The sequence below is a fragment of the Balaenoptera borealis genome (assembly GCF_965194805.1).
Source record: "Balaenoptera borealis genome assembly, chromosome: 13".
NCBI lineage: Eukaryota > Metazoa > Chordata > Mammalia > Artiodactyla > Balaenopteridae > Balaenoptera > Balaenoptera borealis.
In genome coordinates, this window is record NC_138870.1 from 80538488 (window position 1) to 80557175 (window position 18688).

Sequence of the window (18688 nt, forward strand, 5' to 3'; positions counted from 1 at the left end):
AGAAAGTACTACAACTGAAATTGGAACATAAAGCTTCTCACTCCTAGTTCTGCATTTCTTCCACAATACCAGGGGTTGGTAAACTATGAAGATACGTGGGTCGAATCCTACCCACTGACTGTTTTTATAAAGCCTACAAGCTAAGCATGGCTTTTATATTTCAAATGGTTAAAAAAATCAAAAGAAGAATATCGGCCTTCCCTGGTGGCGCAGTGGTTATTACGAATCCGCCTGCCAACGCAGGGGACACGGGTTCGAGCCCTGGTCCAGGAAGATCCCACATGCCGCGGAGCAACTAAGCCCGTGCACCACAACTACTGAGACTGCGCTCTAGAGCCTGCGAGCCACAACTACTGAGCCCGCGTGCCACAACTACTGAAGCCCGCGCACCCTAGAGCCCGTACTCCACAATAAGAGAAGCCACCGCAGTGAGAGGCCTGCGCACCGCAAGAAAGAGTAGCCCCCGCTCACTGCAACTAGAGAAACCCTGCGCGCAGCAATGAAGACCCAACACAGCCAAAAATAAAATAAAATAAAAAATTAAATTAAATTAAATTAAAAAAAAAAAAGAAGAATATCTTCTAACATGTAAAACTTACATGAAACTCAAATTTCAGTGTCCATAAATCTAGTTTACTGGAACACAGCTATGCTCACTTGTTTTTATATTTGCCCATAGGCACTTTAACGATACCTCAACTGAGTTGCATAGTTGTGACAGAGATCGTATGACCCACAAAACTTAAAATATTTACTACATGGCCCTTTTCAGAAAACATCTGACAACCCTGCACTATACCATGATGCTAACTACCCACCAAGCAGCCTCATTTTCATCAGGGGAGAAAAGAAGAGGCCCTTTATCCCTAAGAAGATGTGTTAATTGTGCAATTTACAAAGTGTAAACCAAGACCCTCTGAAACGTTTCTTTAGGTTTGCTGTGCTTTCCCACTCTTAGTGATGAACTTATATATGTGGGGTGAGGGGTTGGGTGGGAATGAGGCAGAGATGAGGAGATAGGGACACAGAGCAGAAAAAGACAGAGAAACATACATTATTATGGATGTTGGGACGTGGGTGGGGAGGATCCCTCAATGAACAGATGGTACATAAAATTAGGGCAATGAGTCAAAAATCTGTACCCTGGGAGACTGTGTGACAGGCCAGGGGTCTTTCAACGCAAGCATCGAGATCCTCCTACACGTACAGCAAAGGCATTCTTAGAAACGTTCCCTGCATGTTTCCAAGCCTCAGCTGCTCTAGTATATTCCAGAGAAAGCCCCTCCCAGCCTGCTCCCTTGCTAGGACCATGACCCCCATCATTCCTACCTACAAATGACAAGGCTGGCTACTTGCCCAACTCTAAAACTGTTCTCTATTTCTAACTCTAGGAAAGGACAGACATGTCTCATGATAACTGTATTCTGGGGCATTATTTTAAGAATCTAATTTTTATTGTGTATCAAATACAGAAAATTAGTTTTGATTTTTTTCTCAATCTTTTAAGAATAGTCCTTTTTTTCTTTCTAAGTTTATATCAAATGCCTATGAAATTTCTGAGTTAGGAGGCCCCTCCTTTTGAAGAGTTTTTTTTTTTAACATCTTTATTGGAGTATGATTGCTTTATATTGTTGTGTTAGTCTCTGCTGTATAACAAAGTGAATCAGCTATACGTATACATATATCCCCATATCCCCTCCCTCTTGCGTCTTTGAAGAGTTTTTTACAAAGCAGATAAGAAGCTGGCACTGATCAAGAATCAGGAAAATGGGATCATCTTTGGGGAAGAAGATGCAACTGTCGCAAAAAGACAAAGGGCAAAGAGAGGGTCATTTGAGGATAACTTTATGAAAGGAGGTAATAAGCAACACAGCTGACCTCAGAAAGTTCAAGGTTAAGGGCACTGCTGAGGCTGTGTAACCATGTTGACCTAAAGAACTCTACAACTGTTCAACTCTTTATACTTCTCTAAATATGTTTAGCATAGCAATCCTGTGAGGTTAAGAATTAGCCTTGTTTTTCAAGTAAACCCCAGAGAAGTGAAATGGTTCATTTAAGTTATCTCCATGAGGTCAGGGCTCAGAATGTTGGATTCATCACTATATACACAGAAGCTACCTTCATGCCTTGGGACACAGCAAGTATTCAATAAACAACTGTTGGGAAAACGTCGATTGGCCAGTTGACCAATCCCCAAATCTTGTGTCTCCAGCTCTTCACACTGCTCATGGATGAAGAAGACCCCTTGCTGCAATAAATGGCCCTCCCCCTTCTATTCTACCTTTAAAGTGCAATTTGTTGATTCATGACTTGCCAGCTTGGGCATCACCTAAGGGCAGCTCTGTCACTAGAGAGTCAGCAGTAGATACAGAGAACCAGGACAGGGACTCGACATCCCATTTCCTGAGCATTTTAAGTTAATTCCAAATCAGTGGGTGGATTATTTTAATCTCAAAAGGCAAATGTGGACAACACAGTATTTATAGAGGATCAGTATTTACAGAGGAGATGTTACCTTTTAATAATTAAGTCTTAAAGCTGTTTTCCAAGCCTACAGATGGGACTGCCTTTACTTAACAGTTTAGCAATAAGAAAATGAAGTGCAAAATGAGAATTCTCTAGCCTAGCCTTCTTGTAAGAGCCGTATCTGTGAAACAGAAGAGTGTGAGGATGCACAAAAAAAGCAGAAGAAAAATCCAGCTGTCTTTGTGTTATTTTCTCATAAAAACGGCCAAATTCTCAGTCGCTTTACATTTTGTGCAACTGATTCATTAACCCCTATTTACATAATGATGCAAGTATTTGAGGCTACAATTTTCCTTGTAGGAGGCATGGTTTGAAAGCAAATACCATCACGATGCTACATAAGGCAGGAGGATACTGAGTAGACGGGTGTCACAGGTTTGCTGAGCCCCTTTTAAAACTTTCCCCTTTCAATCTCTGGAATGAATAGAGACTTCTGGCAGTGCCACCTAACTTTGTATTTTAGAGACATATGGGGAATAACAAGGCATGAAATTGCTTTGCAAAAGAAATCGTTTTTCTGATTCAGTAAGTGGTGCGGTGGGTGGGGAAAAGGTCCATTCAATAACTGGTCTGAATTAGGGAGAGCAACGAAAATCTTTAATGCTTTTCAAGTTAATCCTGGACTAAGATCATGGTTCTGGGAGATGATGAGAAAAGAAAACCTAGGAGCCCTTGGTCACGAGAGAGTGATTTTGTTATTCCCAAGAAACCAGTATATTGTCCCCAGAATTTGCTACAGGCCACCCAGCCATGATGGGGTAAGTGGATATATAAAACCTAGTGTCTGCCAAGGGCAAACTGGCTCCTCAGGCAAAGCACTAATAAGTCACTGGCTGGACGGTGGAAACAGCAGCAGTTTTTTACTAAGACAACAGACAGCTCATAGTCAGTCCCCAGAGGGAGAAGTTACTTTCTTGCCAACACTGGTCAAAAGTACAATTCTTTAGAAACAGCTCAGCAAAGGATTCCTCTCCCCTCCCCACCAAGGCAGGCAATAGAATTTTATTTCTAAAATGAATGAATGTTTTAATAATACTTAAGTTTTTTTGATAAATGTGATCATAAAAGTGATTTCTCTTTGCTTTGTGAAATGAAGACACACTGAAATTGACTGCTTCTGGAGATTTTGTTTATTTAATATCCTGTATATGCTATGAAATCTCAAAATTACTGGACTACAAGGAACTTGGAGAGCTCATTGGATCCACAGTGTATCCCCTTATTTCAACGTGTGGCCCTTGGACCAGTGGCGTCAGCATCATCCTAAAGCCTGTTAGAAATGCAGAATCTTGGGCCCCATCCCAGATCTAATGAGTTAGAATCTGCTTTATTACAAGATCCCCAGGTGGTTTGAATGCACATTTGTAACCTCTCTTCTTCAGCTGTAACTCTCTTGGGTTTGAGAAGCACTCATCTAGCCTGCAGACAGTTTAGTGGTGGTGTCTGAGAATCGGAATTGCTTTGCCCATTGGTAGGATGGGTGCCTGGGTACCATGCTTACCCCTGGAGGAAGGCAGGGAGTCAGACCATGTGGACTGACTGTTGAGGAAGAAAATCGATCAAGGTGCTATTATGAGAACAGGGAATGAATGATGGGCAAGCAAATCAAAAGATATTCCCTTAAGTGACCAGTTGTTAGGGATGAGCACCTGACCCAAGCCAGGTCAATGAGGCTCATTTGTGGGACCTTTGTTGTATCTACCGAAAAGGAGAAGCTCTTGGTTCTGAGGTTATAAAGGTGATAAAATAGAAACCTAGAGCTACCACGGGGACCGCTTAGAGAAGGCCTGCCTGACAATGATGCGAACCCCAAGAAAACAGGGCTAAGAAGTGGAGAGAGACCAAGTCCCCATGATTTCAACTGTGCCCCCAAGCATAGGGCCACTAATTCCAGGGTCACATCACACTGTTTTCTGATACAACCTGAATGCGCCCCCTGGAGTTGTGCAACAACATGGCAGCCCTTCGTGGATGCAGTTATGCCTGATCCACACGTTCACTCTGGAATTCTGTTATATGTGCCAATAAATTTCTCCACTTAAAAAAAAATTTTCTTTGAGGTAGATTTTCTATGACCTGTAACCAACTAAAAGACGGCTAACACCCATGCGGTGAGTTTAAAAAATACTCAGGCTCATATCCAGCACAAAACTTTCTCCCCTATGACAGACAGACTGATATGGCCTAGGCGGGGGCGGGGGTTAGGGGAAGGCAGTAAGAGTGCACATTCTTATGCATTCCTGGGAAGGTGTAAATGAATAAATCCTGTTTAGAAGGGCAATTTGGCAATTTCTATTAGTATTAAAAAGGATAAGCCCTATAAAATAAATAAGTCATGGGATGTAATATACAGCATGGAAACTGTAATTAATAATAAAGTATTGCATATCTGAAAGTTACTAAGAGAATAGGTTTAAAAGTTCTCATTACAGGAAAAAAATTCTATAACTATGTATGGTGACAGATATTAACTAGACATTGTGGTGATCATTTTGCAAATATATACAAATATCAAATCATTTTGTTGTACACCTGAAACAAAAAAAAAGGAGACATACAAATGTCTAATAAATAGAACAAAACAAAAAGGATATTCCATTTGGCCTAGTAATTCTACTTCTGCAAACTGATTCTAGAGATAAATTAGCACATGTGCTCAAAGATATATATTCAAGGATATTCAATTAAGTATTATCGGGATGGCAAAAGATAATACAGCCAAACTATGCAACAATAAAAGGCTGAAGTTAATGGTTTAGATGGTCCATTTGAACGATGGAACAAACATTCCGTAGCTATTAAAAAGAACATGGCAGCTCTACATGTGCTATCCTGGAACAATTCTCAAGATAAATGAAAAAGTAAGGTATGAAATACCTATTATTCCAGAGTATGTTACCATTTATATAAATAAAGAGGATAAATAATTAAATATATGTATGTGTATTATGTGTATATACATATATGAATAATATGTACAATATGTATATGTGTTTATATATGAATAGAATATCTTTGTAGGAGTAGACAAACTTAATAGTAGTTTTTTCTGGGGCGGTTACAGGATTAGAAAGAGATCTATTCTATATCCTTTACATTTTGTAACTACTATATGCATCAATTATATATTCATTGCCTTGGCATATCTGGAACATTTCCCTCCTCCTTCTTTTAGAACTACAGGCCTGGAGAAGATGAGGATGCATGTACCAGGCAACAGGTCTGGAGACTGAGTGATCTGCAGCTCCTTCCTTTCTAATTAGACCAGGAACTGAGCATATCATAGCCACTCAAAAATTCTTGAAAAATCACTCAAAGAACTGAATGTAATCAGGAAGGGTGGACCTGCACGAACAGGAATGAGAGTTATTTTCCCCAGGAGCAGAAGTGTACAAAGATTGGGCCTTGGGAACATCCGTCTTGCTGTTAGCATGCTGCAGGGCAGGAAAGGTTCCCAGCCGCCCAACCATCAAAGCAATCCTATCTGTGATTTCTTTCTCTCATGTGGCCTGAATCCTCACTGGCCTCTGGCCTGTCCTGTTGGCCATTCAGAATTACTGAGCCCTCCTTCAGAACACCACTTTAATTTCTGAAGACCTTCCCCTCTAACGCATGTACACCCGGAAACATTTAAAACTTCAAACACAATTTAAATGAAAAGTGTAAGCAACCTGTGCATTGAGTCTGAAGCCCTGACTCTCCTAATGAACTGAGGGTTAGATGGTCACTGGCATGAGTCCGGGATGTTCTGCAGAGGCCACCGTGTGTTCGTTAACAGTGAAACACAGGAACACAGGGTAACCTGAGACACTCACGGCCAAGTCCACCCTCACAGGGACAGCTGTTGGTGGGGGAAGCTCGGGGACTGGCGTTGGAGTTCACTATCACTTTACTGCTTTAAAATGTGCAACTCAAGCGTGACAATGCTGTTGTTTCCATTAAGCTGTAACTCACCTACAAATTAATCTCGCTGCACTGATTCAGTTAAATGATGTTTTAGAAATAGCTCTGATCCCATCCTTTGGAAATAGAAACTCATTCTCCCTTTTTCCCAGCAAGCATCTCCCTCACTGCCCCAAATTTCATATCTTACTGGTTAGCCTTCTTTTTTTTTTTAAAATAGATTTATTTATTTATTTATTTTTGGCTGTGTTGGGTCTTTGTTGCTGTGTGCCGGCTTTCTCTTGTTGCAGCGAGCGGGGGCTACCCTTCGTTGTGGTGTGCGGGCTTCGCATTGCAGTGGCTTCTCTTGTTGCAGAGTGTGGGCTCTAGGCGCGCGGGCTTCAGTAATTGTGGCATGCGGGCTCAGTAGTTGTGGCTCGTGGGCTCTAGCGTGCAGGCTCAGTAGTTGTGGTGCACCAGCTTAGTTGCTCTGCAGCATGTGGGATCTTCCCTGATCAGGGCTCGAACCCGTGTCCCCTGCGTTGGCAGGCAGATTCTTAACCACTGTGCCACCAGGGAAACTGATGTGTATCTATGTGTGTGCATACGTATGGGGTGGTAGGGGGTGAGTGGGGAAGGTGGCACATGTTTGCTATCAGAGAGCACAGAATTGATTTTAGTGCTTTCTCTAATGAACACTCAAACTGTACACTTCATACCTTTCCAGGCCTCAGATGACTTCTCATCTGCCCACCCTCCATGGGGAATGAGATGGATGGTCTCAGATTTTCTTGCATTGCACCATCAAAGACTGGACCAAAAAAAAAAAAAAAAAAAAAAAAGACTGGACCAAAAGCACCCAAAGAGAAGGGGTGGCTTCAAAAAGAGCTAGGTTTTGTTGTTGTTTTGATTATTATGGTTGGAGTTGACCGTGTTTTGACCTTTCACAATGCCTATCTGGGGAAAGGCTTAGTAAATACTTTTTGAACTGAGCAACCTTTGTCTCCTGTCTCCACTCCAGCTGCCTATAGAACTGTGTGTATGTTCAGTTGGAACATTAAAAAAAGAGTGCAAGTGTGAAATTTTGCAGAAACATAATTTAAATGTATTCAAAATGGACTAGAGTCTATTATTCATTATTGTTTGGTGAGCTGAGAGGAAAATGCAGTTCTTTTCATTTTGGGGGATTTAAAAAGTCACCCAGACAGTTCTGGTTGAAACACACTTGCAAGGGGCCTCCTGTGTCTGGGCAGACTGTGACGCAAGCCCAAGAGGGCCACCCATTGTGCTCGGTGTCTGGGGAAATGTCTCACCTGGGCTCCACTCTAAGCCCATCCCCGTCCCTCACCTACCCCACAGGACAAGATGCAAACTCACAACACATGCCAGATGCCCCATCTGTCCTGAGATTTCTTTACGCAGAGCAGTCTGGGCCACCACGGACGAATCTTACCCCGTTCACATTACGCGGGGTCAGTTAGCATGTAGTTGGGTTAGACTGGATTACAATCCTAACCAGAAAATGTCCTGAATAATCTGTGATCAAGTCTGAGTCAATTTATACCTCCGGCAACAATGCCAATGCTTGGGATATGGTAGGGACCCAGTAAAAAGTCCTTTGAATGAACGAATGAAGTGAAAAACCAGACGATGTCCGAAATTTTTAAGGAAGCTGTTAAACCAAATCCACAGCAGCATCTAATTTGAATCCTATGAAATGAGTTTTAAGAGCTCATGGGGGGCGGGGGGGGGGGGATGAGAGTATTGGCTAATACTTCCTTACACGTGTAAACTACTTGGCAATTTTCCATGATTTCACTTAATTCTAATAACAACCTTATAATGTTGGTTAAATAAATATTATTATCCTTATTTTACATATGGGGAAACTGAGGCCCAGAGAAATTGTGATTTGTTTAATGTCATTATATTAAACAGAGCTAGGATACAAATTCTGATGTCTTTCTACCTCACTAGTGCATAGGAAGCTATAGTTACTATTGTTTATCTTTTAAAATTAAACTACTATAAACTATACTATAACAAGACCTACCTCAAAGGGTTATTTTGAGGACTAAATGAGAATACAGTTAAAGTGCTTAATACAAAGATTAACACACTGTCAACAACCAGTGAGTGACAGCTCTCTTCGTTATTATGATGAAATGAACGAAAGAAAAGGTAAACTGGGCCTACGAGTTTGAATTGAAGGTTTGAATTGAAGGTTACAGCCTAGCTTGTAGTAACATGTACTTAGTTTCAGGCTGGATTCCCAACTGAAAGAGTTTAGAATCATTGAGTGCAAGCCATACAAAACAAGAATCTAGGAATGTATTGAGATTTTCATATTTTTAAAGCAGAGCATGTATACATGCATTTGAAACATATTCATACACACTTACGCATGTTGGGGAAATGTACACTTTTACACATTATAGCAAACTTCATGATGAATTGTAAAATTGACTTAGCAAAAATAACAGCTCAGTGGGTTTCCTTTCAGCACAAACAACACTGCAAGTGACAGAATAAGATTCATTCTGATATGACTCTAGACACACTACAGGTAAAAATTCATCCCCTGAAGGTACCAACACACTGTAAAGATTTGATCAATTTTCTTTAAGTCTGGAAATCAGTTCTAATCCCCAACTGCACTATGATATTATATCTTAAAAACTCTTCAACATGTTTCACAGCTTGAAAATCCAACGGACTCCAGGGATACGGATGGTTGACAATAATTAACCATCTTTTTCTTTCTTAAAAGCTGGAAGCTGCTAATACAATGTATCAATGAGCCAACAGATTTCTTAGTAATAATTCCATAATGAGCACAGGTTCTGGAATTGGATTATCTGAGTTTAAATCCAGATTGTACCACTTTTTCCCTCTGTGATTTCCAATAAATTACTTCATCTTTCTGTGCTTCAGTTCCCAATCTACAAAAGGCAACTAATAAGAGCACATACTTCATAAGATTTGCTATGAATATTAAATGAGACAACTGGTATAAAATTCTTAGAAAGGCACTTAGCACAGGGTAATGAATCAGTAAATGGTACCTATCATTATTGTATATATACACAAAACATGCCTATTTAAAAACACTAATCATAGATCCATCCTTCCTCAATGACCAACCTCAGAATTTCCACCCAGAGAGCCATGTGAAAACTGATTTATCTTGCATTCTCTGCTCCCAAAGGCTGGGTGCTATGACTGGCACAGAGTAGTTACTCTGAAAATATTTGATAAGAGAATGAAATGATGATAGCAATATTTTAAAGCACTTTGAAAATACATCATGAAAAGCATGATATACTCTGTGATCCTCAAGGGTAAGGGAGAAAGAGAAGTTATTCCAAGCTTAGACTGTCTTTCTCCCATTGGGATAAAAGGGAAATGAACAACAGCGGATATCGCAAGAAGCAATGGAATTAAATTATGTCAACTTCCCAGCATGATAACAACAGAAGGCTCCATCATGGAGGTAAGGGTGGTCACCTATTCATCCACTCTATTCTTTTTTTTTTTTTAAACACTCTATTCTTTTAAAAAACAAACCATCCTCTCACAAATCCTCTCTCTTACGGATCGATGTACATGAGTTACTGAGAATTCACATTATGTAACATCACAAAAAAGCAATAGGAATTCAACAATGCTTTTTCTAGCTCTCACAAATATTTGGCCCCCAAACAGTAGGCATTAGAGAGCTGAATTTCCAACAGGTTTTACAACTGCTGTCTGACAGCAAAATCCTATGGAGAGGGTTGGGGCCAATGCTTCATATGAGGATCCTATGCCAGGAAAGATTCATAATCAGAAAAGTGGGAGCTGCCCAAGACTTGCAATGAAACCTCTGGTCAAAGCCCACAGAAATTCCAGGCTTCAAACACAGGCAGTCCCCACAAAAAGCCAAAATTATCCCCTGCGGCGTAGAAGCTACACTGTTACAGAAGCAAAAAACTTTAGGGAAAAAAATCATCAACTGATCCAATGTAAAACTAAATGGCAAAATGTCCATGATATATTACGTTCCCGTCCCCTCCAAAAAAGATAGTTGTAGACCAACATGTGCAGTGACTCTATTTAGTTAAATAAAACAAAAACAAAAACTTCACTACCCTTCTTTCTCTCTGTAATTTATACATAGAAAAATTTCTGAGAAAAAAATGTGTGATTGTTAATGCTGATTAACACTAGAGAGTCAGTGAAGGGGAGACTTTTAACTTTTCATGATAGAAAAAATAAATAGGTTAATAAACCCCTACGTACCCATTACTCAGCTTCACCAATTATCTATTCATGTCCAATTTTGTTTCATCTATATCTCCCCTGAACTTCCTTCTCCTGCATTATTTTGGAGCAAATCCCAGATATCATAATATTTTATCTGTAAATATTTTGCTATGTATTGCTAATAGACAAAGACTCTTTTTTTAAAAACATAAAGACCATACCATTATTATGCCTAAAAAAAATCAATAATATCACCTTAATACTTCAAATATCCAGTGCTTAAATTTCCCATAAATTAAGTTTTGGGTTTGGTTTTTTTTTTAGCAGTTTGTTTGAATCAGGATTCAAATAAGGTCTACATATAGTGATTGACTGGTAAGTCTTTTAAGGTCTTTTACGTCTCCCATTCTATAGGGGTCCGCCTATCTTATTATTTTCTTGTAATTTACTTGTTACTTTAAAATTTTTATATATCTATTAATTTTATTTTATTTTACTTTTGACTATCAGCAAATTGGTTTTTGAAAAAATTTTTATTGGCGTATAATTGATTTACAACGTTGTGTTAGTTTCAGGTGTACAGCAAAGTGAATCAGTTATACATATACATATATCCACTCCTTTTTAGATTCTTTTCCCATATAGGCCATTACAGAATATTGAGTAGAGTTCCCTGTGCTGTACAGTAGGTCCTTACTAGTTATCTATTTTATATATAGTAGTGTGTTACATCTATTCATTTTAAATTGACCACATATATGTATTTTTGTTACATGTCAAGAGGAGGAGAAAATTAAATGGCTGGCAGCACTGAGTTCCTTCACTGCTCAAAAAATAAACAAGTAGTGGTAAAAGCTGCAGTTACATTAGATGATATTTCTCTGTCTCCCATAAAACAACTAGATAAGAGTGGGCCAATATATAAAAACTGTTTAAAAAGTAAATTTAAAAACCAGTGAGTTCTCAGTAGTATAATATTACCAGTAGTGCAAGGTATCATCAGAGATCTATTCGAAGCAACAGATTAGCTTAGCTGTGGGTCTTGGTTCAGCCCTATTAAGAATGTCTACTTTCTTAGATAAATAACTTCCAGACAATGTGGATGCTATGATTAAATGTTAGTAGACCTTTTTTGTTATTTTTTTTTATTACAAATGTAACCCATGCTAACTATAAACACTTTAGCAAATACAGTTAAATAATTGATAAAATGAAACCTATAACCCCACCACCCAAAAATAACCACCATATTGATCACGAAGGAATCTTTTGGTTCTAAGTCAAAGAAGACCTAAATCAAACTGGCTTAAATATAAAGGGAAGTAATACATTTGGAAAGTCCAGAGGTAGTTTTGGCTCCAGGCAAAGTTTAATCTAGCAGCTAGGTGATGTCACCAGAGACCCAATTTTCTCTATTTCTCCACTGTCATTCTTAGTGTCAGCTCATTCTGAAACTAGTCTTATCATAGTTGCATGATAGCTACCACTTACAGCTCCCAGGACCTCAAATTTCTTGCTCAAGTCGAACAAGAAGAAGAGTACTCCTTTACCCCAGGCTTCTCAGTGACAATCCAGAAATGCACGCTGATCAGTCTAGATCAGGTCACGTGATTTTGCCCTCACAGTGGCAAGGGGGATATAATATACAAACTAGCTTAGCCTAACACACACACTCTACCGCCTAATCAAGGTACAGTCAGCTTCCCCAGAAACTCATAGATTCCCTAAATGGCAATGGGGGCTAGATAGAAAGAAGAAATCATGTTGGGGGGCAACCAATAGATGTCCACTGCCATCACTATTTAGATTTGCTGTGCTGTGACTCTGTTTTTTTTTTTTTTTTTTTGAATTTCTAGTTCCTAACCATTTTTTTTTTTAAACATCTTTATTGAAGTATAATTGCCTTACAATGGTGTGTTAGCTTCTGCTTTATAACAAAGTGAATCAGTTATACATATACATATGTTCCCATATCTCTTCCCTCTTGCATCTCCCTCCCTCCCGCCCTCCCCATCCCACCCCTCTAGGTGGTGTGACTCTGTTTTTAAATGTAGAAGATGCTGCCGATGCTGAGATTAATTTCCAATATGTAGAAGTTTAGGGAAGAGAAGGTTTTCAATAGATGAAACACAGGATGATGCCTCACATTTGTTAGGTACTAAAATCATTTGTTGAATTGAAATAGCTTAAAAAGGCTTAAAGACAGAATACCCAATGATGCTTCCCAAAGTATGAGACCAAGAAAAGCAAACTTACAGGCTCTCCATGGCATTAAAAAACATAGTCCTGGGACTTCCCTGGTGGCGCAGTGGTTGACTCCGCGCTCCCAATGCAGGGGGCCCAGGTTCAATCCCTGGTCAGGGAACTAGATCCCACATGCATGCCACAACTAAGAAGCTCACCTGCCACAACTAAGGAGCCCACGTGCCTCAACTAAGGAGCCAGCAAGCTGCAACTAAGACCCAGCGCAACCAAATTAAAAAAAAAAAACATAGTCCTTATTTACATAAATGTTTGAATCTCTTGGTTGGTTATGTAAACAAGTATCCCTCAGTTGTCCAAATATTTGTCATGGTTTCTTTCCTTAGAATAGAAATCAAAGAACCATAACAATCCAAGTGTCTCATACTTGGGGAGAGGGGCAATAACCCTTTAAAAAATAACATCCTACGATGCACCACATACCTTAATCAAATGAAAGTTGGGTTAGGCCTGCTGAATTAAGAGTGGGGGACTTGAAGCCCACGTACTGCACCCCCCCCCCCCACTTCATACTAGTAACTCTTCTACCATGTCAGCTCAAATACATCTAAGTGACAGGGAGTTCACCATCTCACAAAACATACTCTTATTCTAATTTCGATTCCTGATGCCGAAACAGTTTCTTACTACTGGACAAAAGTCTGATTCCCTGGAATGTCTACTCCGTGGGCCAAAACACCCTTTCACAAGCTGACATTTCAAGTACCTTGAGACGGCTCTCATCCCGCTCAGCCATCCTGCCTTCTTCAGGCTCAACATCCTCAGGTCTTTAACTACTGCTCACTGGACACGGTCTCTGTTCTTTTCATCATCCTGCTCACCTGCTACTGTGTGTTCTGCTGCAGCTTTGAGAATATGCCCTTGACCCAGGGAAGTGTGCCAATTGCTCAGCGTCTTCGGAATTTATTTCTCAACTGACTTTTAACAACACATGCATGTTCTATCTCCGTCAGGCAACTCTGTTTCTACCTTTTGATGTTCATGTCTCAGCAGCATGACAAATGCTCATCAAAACTCAGCTCTTGACCCTCTGCTCTTCTCTCTGGACTTGAAGTATCTTCTCCCCTCCATCCACTGTGTTCTTCCCAAACTGCTAATTCACGGCAAATGTTTGTGCCTGTGATCTGCTCCCGCTGACAGCGGTGCCTGGGCATAGGCTGCCTGTCTTGACACTGCCACCCTTCCCAGCTCACTCCAAAGGCCTGGAAAAGACTGTCTGCTCTCATCTGAGTCCTCCTGAAAGGGAATCAACATTCCACATGTGCCCTGATCAGCTCAGAGTTCAGGGGGCCTATGCTTTCCCTGCTCCATGCAGCGCTTTTCAGGATGGATGGTATTCGTCAATGTGCTTGTGGGTTTGATTTTTAGCAGCTTCCCTTCCCTGTCACATCATCTCAAGATTAGACTTGACTGTCACTGTCCACTGGCCACAGCCCCACCCAGTTGTCTCCAGCGGGGTGGCCACCTCCAGATTAAGTGAGGCTCTGAGTCAATGACAACCAGGATTGATGATACAGTAAGACAATGGCTGTCAAAGCTGGCTGCACATTAGAATCATCTGGAGAGCTTTAAAAACTCCAGAGATTCTGGTTCAATCGATCTGAGTATCTTTTAAAAATCAGTATTTTTTAAAAAGCTCCCATGATTCTAATGTACAGACAGGATTCAAAGTCACTGCAATACGAAATCCCTCTTAATAGGTAAATATGTTCTGGAATTTGTCTGCAGCTCCCCTATCTGTAAATAGAGCCCAAGGTGCCTGACAGGACTTCTACAAAACAATTCAGGAACTGCACTAAGCATTTAATAAACCACATTCAATTCTCCCAACAATTCTGGGAAGCAGATTTTATTACCATTCCCATTGAACAGACGTAAAATCCAAGCCTCAGAAATGTCAAGTAACCTGTCCCAAGCACCCGTAGGAAGAAAGGGGGGCAGGGGATAAAGAATATTTCTGCAGATTCCAAACATGTGTCCTTAACCCTGGTATACTTTCTCCAGTGCAGCCCCATCCCTTGGCCTTATTGAAATGTTTCACTTCTTCCTGGAGCCCTGAGAGTTGGGCTTCCCTTGGTTCTCCAAGGGAGCTGGAGTCCGATCCTGAACCTCCACCTAATTCCTACCAGCCCTTCTCGTCTATTGCTTCTGATACCATTTTCTTCATCTTAAAGGAACTCTGTCCATTATAGCTTGGATACTTCAAAATCCAGTCATAGGTCATTCCCTTGGATACAACTCCCTCGGCCATTGACCTCCCCTGTCCACCCCGCCCCAATCCAACTTATCACTCTCTCCCAGACCCTGCCCATAGTCAGTCCTGGGTGACTCCCAGTTGTCTGCATGCTATGCCAATGACAGCATCAATTAAATCCCTCTGGGTTTTTTTTTTTTTTTTTTTCACATGAATTGCCATGAAGCTGTTCTTCTTTCATCTTGCATGTTTATGATTATTCCTTTAAACCTAAATATAGGACTAATTGTTGCTGTTTAATTTTAAAAATATTTTTAGTTTTATTAGTTTGGGCCCATTATTCCAGCACTTCCATATAATTCTGAAACTAAATTACCATTTATCATAATGAAGTCTCCTTTTGATTGCTTTATATCATCTGTAAGTTTCTTGACCATGGGCTCCATGTTTTTTCCCAAGTTCCTAATAAAAATGGTTCTTTGCTATTACCCTTCCTTTTGTGTGGCCTAAAACCAACAGAATCAACATTCTCTAGCAAAAATCACTCACTGGGCTATCTCCAGCTAATTGTACAATCTTATTTTCAAAAATTCGACATGGGATTTTGTGAGTGCTTTGTTGAAATTAAGATTCAGTAACTATATATTATTCTCTGAGTCAAGTTACCATAATGAATGTTCTTAGTAAACCCTTATTGGCTCCTAGAGATCTCTATTTTTTTCTAATTACTGTCATCTATCTGAGAATCTATTCTAAACTTGTCAGGGATTAAGAGAAATGTCAAAGACCATTTGTGAAAAATGGAACAGGATTTTCCCATTTTTTGGCAACGCTCCTGTTCTCCACAACTTCTCAAAATTTACTAATAGTTGCCCTAAGGTCAGCTCCCTTACATCTGGGATGTAATCGGGCTGGGCTTTCTTACCATCTCTCCACCTATCCAGGGTTTCAGTGTCCTTTTAACTCATTTATCTTTTATTTAATTGAAAATTTTATTGAGATAATTGTAGATTCACATTCAGTTGTAAGAAATGATACAGAGAGATCCCTGTACACTTTGCCCAGTTTCCCCCAATGGTTTTTCCAAAATTGTAGTATAATATCACAACCAGGATACTGACATTGATAAATCACCCTATCTTCCTCAGTTTTACTTGTACTCATTTGTGTGTGTGTGTGTGTGTGTGTGTGAACTTCTGTACAACATCATTACCTGTGTAGAATCATGTATCCAGTCAAGATACAGAATGAACAGTTCTAACACCACAAGGGTCCCTCGTGTTGCCTATCCATTAATCTTTTAAACATGCTTGCTCTGCTCTTTTTGGTTTTTAGATCAATTGCCATAAAGGAAATAAGGGATGCAAAATAAGAGTTGAGAAGTGCCTTCACTGGGCTATTTGTTAACGTTACTGCTTCTTCCTCCTTTTGAGCATGGTTTCTTAAAACTGCATAAACTTGCTTTTTCAATACTACTACTCTGCCTTCCTAGATTAAAAAAAAAATGCTTTTAAGTCCTTAGGTGTTCTTTATCTGATGTTCATTTTTATAATTTCTTTGGAATGAAGCATGATAAATGGATGGAGAGGCTTTTTTCCCCCCTACTTTGTAGTGGAAGGGAAGATGGCTTCCAATTATAAGCATTTATGAGACAGCTTTGAGTAGTAAACTGTAACCAGTAACTGTAGATAATCTTAACATATTACAGTATCATTTTCCCCAGTAATCTCTTTGAGGAATAGGACCACATCCTACACTTCTTTTGTGTTTACAGTGGCTGCTGTCCTTGACTCTCCAACACCCATACATCCCAGATGATTAGTCAAACCAAGGGTCGGCCATTTTCCTGTAAAGGGCAGACAGTAAATATTTTAGCCTTTGCCAGAAGATCTCTGTTGCAACTATTCAATTCTTCTGCTGTACTGTGAAACAACAACAAGCATTTTGTAAATGACTGGGCATGGCTTATGCCAATTACATTTCAGTTATAAAAAAAACAGGTGGGGAGCAGCAGTTTGCCAACCCCTGGCCTGAGCCAATTATGGTAACTCCATTTCCTCAGCCAGTGACGCTTACAAATGGACATGGGACCCAATCCTGGTGCATGCGATGTGAGGAAAGTTTGCTGAGGGGCTTCTAGGAAAGACTGTTTCACAGTTAAGACACTCAAGGAAGAGACAACCCTCCTATTTCCTTTGGATATTAGCAGATCTGGATGTGATGCCTGGAATCACTGCAGCCATCTTGCTCCTGACCTAAAGATGAAGCCATCAACAATAGGAGGGCAGAGCCATGATAATCACAGAGGACAGCAGAAACTTGACATACTGTGCCCGGAGGCTGCCCTACTTCTTCTTATGTAAGACAACAAATTTCCTTATTGCTTAAGTCAATGAGTTGGCCAAAAAGCATCCTAATTACTATACCCCCTTCAGTGCTTAGCAAAGTACTTCACAGAGGAAAGACATTCAGTGAACATTTTGTTGATCTGGCTCACAAACTGAACCATAAGCTTATGCAAATCAGAATTCTTTTCTATTGTAAATAACAACCTAGCTCCTTTTAAAATACAAGTTCACTTTTCTCTGAAAAATAAATAACAGTAACACCAAGAGGAAATAATAGTAAACCTCATATTATTTAAGATGAATAGAAAACCAAAATATTTAACAGTTTTTCATTTTTCTCAAAATAAATGTGTTTCAAGATTATCCATTCCGTGCAGTTTTCCTCCTGTTACTTTAAGCCTTTCTCTCCCTGGCTGGCCTTTGGAAGGCAAGCTGCATGCAAATGTCTGTACACTCATCAGTCTTATTAGGCATGGTTCCAACTGGCCACCCCACATGAACACAATTAAAAGTTAAACATCAATTAAAATTCAAGAAATCCATTTAGCTCTCTGAAAAAACACTAAATAACCGTCCACATTTGGGGCCCAAATTAATCTAAATTGTTTTCCATCGCTCTTTAGTTATCAAACATACTGGGCCTCATTTTAAACTCTGTTAATTGCTCATTCAGCTTTCACGGAGTAGGTGATGAAAAATGAGCCCAGGATAAAAAATAAAGACGTGGAATGAAATGCCACACTGGGTCAAGTTCAGTCAGTCAGGTAGTCTGTTAGTGACGGCGGCACTGGAGAAATTCTGTGAGAGGGCAAGCCCTATCCAGGGGTGAGGGGACACGCAGACGATTTCTCCTCTGAGACTTCCGCTGATTTATTCATCTGCTTATTCAACATAGACTTGGATGTCTAATTGGCATCTCAAGTTTTGACATGTCCAAAACAGAATGCATAATTTCCCCCAAGTCTATTTTTGGTCCTGTCTTCCCCATTTCAATAAATGGCACCCAACTGCATAAGCCCAAATTCAGCATCACCCTTGATTTCCTTTTTTTTGTACCTCTACAACCATGCCATCCGCGATTCTCGCTGACTCTGTAACCAAAATCTGTTCGGTCCTCTCTATCCCACGCCACCACCTTAATCTGGGCCTCTGTCACGTCTCTTTTGAGATTACTGCCACTGCCTCCTAAATGGTCTCCCTGATGCCCTTTCTGCCTCCCCAAAACCCATCC

General features: G+C 40.1%; 1 protein-coding gene, 1 long non-coding RNA gene and 1 pseudogene across 3 annotated transcripts in view; 2 read left to right on the plus strand and 1 right to left on the minus strand.

Annotated features, from left to right (window-relative positions):
• The window catches only part of TMCC3 (transmembrane and coiled-coil domain family 3), a 396600-nt gene that overhangs the window by 257304 nt on the left and 120608 nt on the right, over nucleotides 1-18688 (minus strand). The window lies entirely within an intron of this gene.
• LOC309609251 lies at nucleotides 566-6636 on the plus strand. The gene is made up of 2 exons (XR_014233344.1): nucleotides 566-2600; nucleotides 2670-6636. It is a non-coding gene; the product is annotated as an uncharacterized lncRNA (long non-coding RNA).
• Nucleotides 9872-18688, plus strand: part of LOC309609647 (N-acetyl-D-glucosamine kinase pseudogene) — a 31236-nt pseudogene continuing 22419 nt past the window's right edge. Inside the window, exon 1 of the transcript in view lies at nucleotides 9872-9901. The product of the transcript in view is annotated as an N-acetyl-D-glucosamine kinase pseudogene (transcript). The remainder of the gene's footprint in view (nucleotides 9902-18688) is intronic.